Source organism: Triticum aestivum, chromosome 5B (genome assembly GCF_018294505.1).
Source record: "Triticum aestivum cultivar Chinese Spring chromosome 5B, IWGSC CS RefSeq v2.1, whole genome shotgun sequence".
Taxonomy (NCBI): Eukaryota; Viridiplantae; Streptophyta; class Magnoliopsida; order Poales; family Poaceae; genus Triticum; species Triticum aestivum.
This window is the reverse complement of record NC_057807.1, coordinates 19,529,318-19,534,758: the sequence shown is the minus strand read 5'-3', so window position 1 is coordinate 19,534,758 and position 5,441 is coordinate 19,529,318. Positions and strand designations below refer to the sequence as shown.

General features: G+C 47.8%; 1 long non-coding RNA gene across 2 annotated transcripts; it reads right to left on the bottom strand.

Annotated features, from left to right (window-relative positions):
- Positions 1–617: 617 nt before the first annotated feature.
- LOC123115476 (uncharacterized) lies at positions 618–3,220 on the bottom strand. 2 transcript variants are annotated; one of them, XR_006456626.1, is made up of 4 exons: positions 2,874–3,220; positions 2,663–2,779; positions 1,764–1,883; positions 618–815 (listed from the first exon to the last, which is right to left on the bottom strand). It is a non-coding gene; the product is annotated as an uncharacterized lncRNA (long non-coding RNA). The 2 variants fall into 2 exon arrangements; XR_006456625.1 differs by having other exon boundaries at positions 1,764–2,779.
- Between the last annotated feature and the right edge of the window lie 2,221 nt (positions 3,221–5,441).

Genomic DNA, 5,441 nt, shown 5'->3' with positions numbered 1-5,441 from the left:
ACGGCCGTCGTGTTTCTTCAATCTCTGATCTTCTTGCTCCAGTCGCCAAAGCAGCGCCTACAGGACCGCCTCCCGCCTCCCATGGCCAGCTGTGCTGCCGCGCAGGCCTCAGCGCCCCCTACACTACAAGAAATCTGTTAATACGTGACAGTTCTGGTCCGTCATGGATCGATGAAAAACTGTCAAGGGTGCCCGTCCATGATGGATTTGAAATCCGTCATGTATATCGCGTCATAATTTGACACCCTGCCTTACATGACGGCTCTTGTCCGTCATGGATCTGCCCCAGGCCCGCCCAAGCCCAATCCATTGTGACGGAACAAGCCGTCATGAACCAACGCCACGTAGGATTTTTGATTGCCCAATTGGAATGACGTGGCCATCTATGTGCATATTATTTTCCGTCACAAAATTCGTCATGATTGAGCACATTATCCTATTTCTTTCGACCCAATATTTACCCAATACGTGTTTAGAATAATGCATTTCACAAATACTAATGCTAATTTTGCCCAAGAGAAAGTATTTGCAAAGTGTATAACGTTACACAGTTCAACACAGTATGCAACAATCTGTATGTATCTGTAACATAGCAGTTTACAAAATCCTCTACAAAATGATAACTTAGAATATAGATTGACAAAGATATACCACACATCACACGTAGGAATGAGTACAATTCATTTTACATCAACAGAACATACAAACTATCAAGGCTGTTATTTAGATTATTGTTGTCGGCCCTCTTGATGGCAACCATCATGTCTTGGCTGATTGTGATGAGCAACACCAAGTAGCCCGCTTCCCAATCATACCTGCATATCATACCTAGCATATTTACGACATTTGATACTTGTGATATGAATAGATAGTTGAAACAAGATAGTTAGAACACACGAAAAAAGGGAATTGTGTACTGTCCAAAGTTCTTAAATCTTACAATTCCTACAAATGATAATAACAAAGTATCTATGCCAAAAACATGGCATCACTAACAAACAATATGCACGACGCGAAGCCTCTGATCCTCGAACCGGTCGACGTAAACTTCAAATGTTTGTATGTCAAAAAGTTTACACATGAAACTCAAATGTTTATGCTGCAAGTTCATCTGAAAGCACCGACAATAGTAAACAATGTGTAACATATTGAAGTGGTATAGAATCATCAAGAAACTTTAAGAAAATGTCAAAGGAGTGCCATGTAATAAACAATGTATTTACATGGTTACAGGAAACAGACTAGCAGCAATCTGTGAGCACATGTCTCTGTTACATGTGCAACTCTGGCACATACATATAGTTTGACATTTTCTTTCTTTATTAATATACAAGGCAAAGGTTTTCCCTCTTTCGAAAATAATGTGAATCACATGTCTGGAATAACTACTTACAGCTATCATTGCTAGTGTAATGATAACGACATCCTAATTGTTCTTACATTCAGCTAAGCATAACAGGTGGACACGAGGTATATTAAACTAGCTAAAATCTTAGCAGAGATACTCCAAGCAGAGTCGTAGGTATAACAAGAGGTGTACATATGCTTAAGCTAGATATATCCTTGATACTTATGAAATCTGTAACTCATACAAGTATAGCATGCTGAGAAAAATGTATCTTGTTATTTAGCTTCCAGTGTTAAAACAGCATGGCAGATATTTAAAATTAAAATATTAGCTATAATTTGTTGGGATTACAGTTTTATATTGCTGCTAACGAACAAGTTAGGCAATGGCAGAAGAGTTCGGAATATGTATTTACCTACTGTATTCTGTCACCAGGGATTGCCGTTGCAAGGAATCCTCTTTTGTTTAGCCAATATCTCAATGAATCAGCTTCTCATTTTGTCTCCATGAAAACCAATGTTAGAGGTTCTTCAAGCTAGACAAACCAGAAAACTAGCATTAGAAAAATCTTACAGAATAATACTCCCTCCGTTCCGATTTACTCGTCGTGGTTTTAGTTCATTTTGAACTAAAACAACGACAAGCAAATCGGAACGGAGGGAGTAGTAAATAAACCCAATTGTTACAATCCAAGATGGCAGCAAATAATGCCTTGCCTCTGAGTACGACAAGGTGCGATGAACAAAATTTGTAATATTTGCTACAAACAAATGATGGTAGTAAGTACATTTCACGGATCTGACACTAGACTTGTATATATAATTAGTGCGAGAGCGAGAGTAGGCGAGGAGTAGACGAGGAGGACTGATCAACCAAATGATGATAACAAATATAAACTTTGTACATAATATATAACAGAGCAACAGTGTAATAGCAGATCTAGTTAACAATCTTACTCTTGGTCAATCGATTGAGTGAGATTACTCAATTACTTTTATTCCACAAACAAGAAAAATTGAAGGAACCAACAAGAGCATCTCATGGGCATTTAATTATTAAATTAGTAGTTGCTTAACTAACTAGCAGATCTCACAAATTCTACATTGGTAGTGCTCGCACGGTGAGAAAGGAAAAGGAAATAGCCAACATAACTAGTCTATCGTTGGCTGTAACTTGTGAGTATCAGGAAAACGAAGTTGGCCACATTTTCTGCATCAGTTTCAGTCCAAGAAAAATGGATAGCCCCTGGAGAAATACGAAACAGCAGAACAACAATCACTTCAAAAGAAAAATAAACAGGGCGAGGGGGTCGACCTTCTTATTTGCTGGGGAATCATGGTGGTCGGGACAGAGGACCTCGTCATCGAGCTTGAGCGAGGGCCCCGGTCATCAACGCCCATCGAACCGGAGAGGCAGGGAGGTCCTGCTGATCTGAATCAAAGAAAAAAAAACTTCGATTGAGGATGGGGGGGGGGAAAGGAAGTGATGAAGGAGACATGAGACGATAGGGGAAGCAGGGAGGGACCTTGTGTGGGGCGTAGACGTCGCCGGCGAGGTCGAGGTCGGGCCTCCCATAGGTCACGGTCGTCGTCCTCTCCTTGTCCGACGATTGCTGCTCCAAATCTGCGGATAGGAGGCAGGTACGCAGCCTGGGAGACAGAGAAGGGAGGCCTCTGCCGCAGATCCATGGTGTGGGTCGTTGTTGTGAGTAGAAGAGGCGCGCCACGGCGGCTAGGGTTGGACGCCGCTTCCATCAAGCCGCAGTAGCCGTTGTCGCCATGTAGATCTTGGGTCGTCATCATCGCTTGGAGGCGGGGAGTGGGAGGTGGAGGCGAAGGACGGGATCGAGGAGAGGCGAGGCGTGGTGGCGGCGGATGGGGAAAGGGGTTGGGGACGGGAGTGACTTAGAGTTAGCTTTTATACGGGGAAAGGTTTAGGGCTTTAGGCGGGCTTTGGCGGGCTTGCGGGTCTATACGACGAGGTTCATGACAGATTTTAAAATTGTCACCGGAAATCCGTCATGGATTAACAAGTTTCTTGTAGTGCTAATACTCCCACAACTGGCCAGGGCATCCCTCTACTCACCCACACCCCCTGTTATTCTGCGGCGACGGCAGCCTCACACCGCAGCCGAACAGGTAAACCCTCGTACTCCTCTCCGCGCGGGCTTCCGCTGCCGCGTCTTCCCCGGCTCCATGTCGTCCCCTTCCAAGGCCTCGCCGTCTTCCATCGCCGTGGTGCTCTCAGCGTGGCGTGGTCAATGTGGTCAACGACCAACTTCCATCAGAAGAGTACTGTATGTGGAGAGGCAAACAGCTGGGTCCACGGCAGCCGCAAGGAAGCGCCTCCTTATTACGCGGAAAATAATTATTCCTCCACCTAACAGAAGGGACCCATCGGACGGGCCACCAGTATTTCACTAAAAAAACGTTTCCCCCTGACTGCTGGGACCCACAGGACAGGCCATCGTATTTCATGAAAAAATGCTCCCCCTGCTGTCAGCTTGGACCCACCGGAAGTGCCTCCTTATTACGCACAAAAAAATGAATACCCCTGCTAGCTGGGACCAACCTTGGTGGGAGGCTGACTTGTGGGCCTACTAAGTTGACTGGCATGGAGGCCTTTGTCAACTTTAGTCAATATATGAACGATTCTAGCTCTAGTGACCGTACGATGTCCATCCAACGGCCGTAGTGCTTCTTCAACCTCTGGTCTTCTTGCTCCAGCCGCCCAAAGCAGCGCCGGTCGTGCCGCCTGCTCCTGCCGCCCGTGATCGGTTGTGATGCCGCGGAGGCCTCACCGCCCCCTACTACTCCCATAGATGGCCAGGCCATCCCACTACACACCCACACCCCCTGTTATTCTGCAGCGACGGCAGCCTCACATCACAGCCGAACGAGTGAACCCTCATACTCCTCTACGCGTGGGCATCCACTGCTGTGTCTTCCCCGGCTCCGCATCGTCCCCTTCCTAGGCCTCGCCGTCGTCCACCGCCCTGGTGCTCTCAGTGCAACGTGGTCAATGTGGTCAAGGAATGTCTTCCATCGGATGTGGACTGTACGTGGAGAGGCTGACAGCTGGGTCCACGGCCGCAGCAAGGAAGTGCCTCCTTATTATGTGCAAAATAATTATTCCTCCACCTGACAGCGGGGACCCACCGGACGGGCCACCGTATTTCGCAAAAAAAAACGTTCCCCCCTTTCTGCTGGGACCCACCAGCTACATCTTCGCACGCAAGGAAGTGCGTCCGAAAAAAAAACGATTCGCCCCCTGACTGCTGGGACCCACCAGCAACATCTTCGCACGCAAGGAAGTGCTCCGAAAAAAAAACGATTCACCCCCCTAACTGCTAGGACCCACCAACTACATCTTTGCACGCAAGGAAGTGCGTCCGGGCAAAAAAAAACGATTCGCCCCCCCTAACTACTGGGACCCACCAGCTACCTCTTCGCAGGCAAGGAAGTGCCTGACAGTCGGGACCCACCTAGTCGAAGCGTAGGTAGCGTTGTTATTCTGGTCGCGAACGTGTATGTACATACTGGTCGATGTAGAGGCACGCACGTGTCGTAGTAGAGGCGCGTATGTAGCATGTACACGTACGTACAGTGGTGAGGGTGCAAGAAAGAAAATACGACCACCTACGTACATACGTGCAGGGTCTCGAACGCCTACTCGCGCATACGTACGACCAAGGCTTGTGTACATGGCTGGGTCGGAACGAAGAAACAACGTCGTCGTCCTGTTCATGGGGAGGCAACGGAATGCGTCGTGTTCATGGGAGGCAACGGAATGCGTTGTGTTCATTGGGAGGCAACGGAACGCGTGGGAGCTAACCGGCTAGGTCGGAACGGAATGCGTGGTCGTGTTCATCGAGAGGGCTTGGACAGAACATGCGATGGAAACAAGGCATGGCATACCGCTCAACGGAGGAAACGGACCTCCTACATTCGGAACGGGGTCCTGTTGATCAGGAGGGGCGTGGCGTACCGCAAAACGGAGGAAACGAACCTCTTATGGTCGAAACGGGGGTCCTGTTGATCGGGAGAGGTGTGGCGTACGGCAAAACGGACGAAACGGACCTCCTACGGTCGAA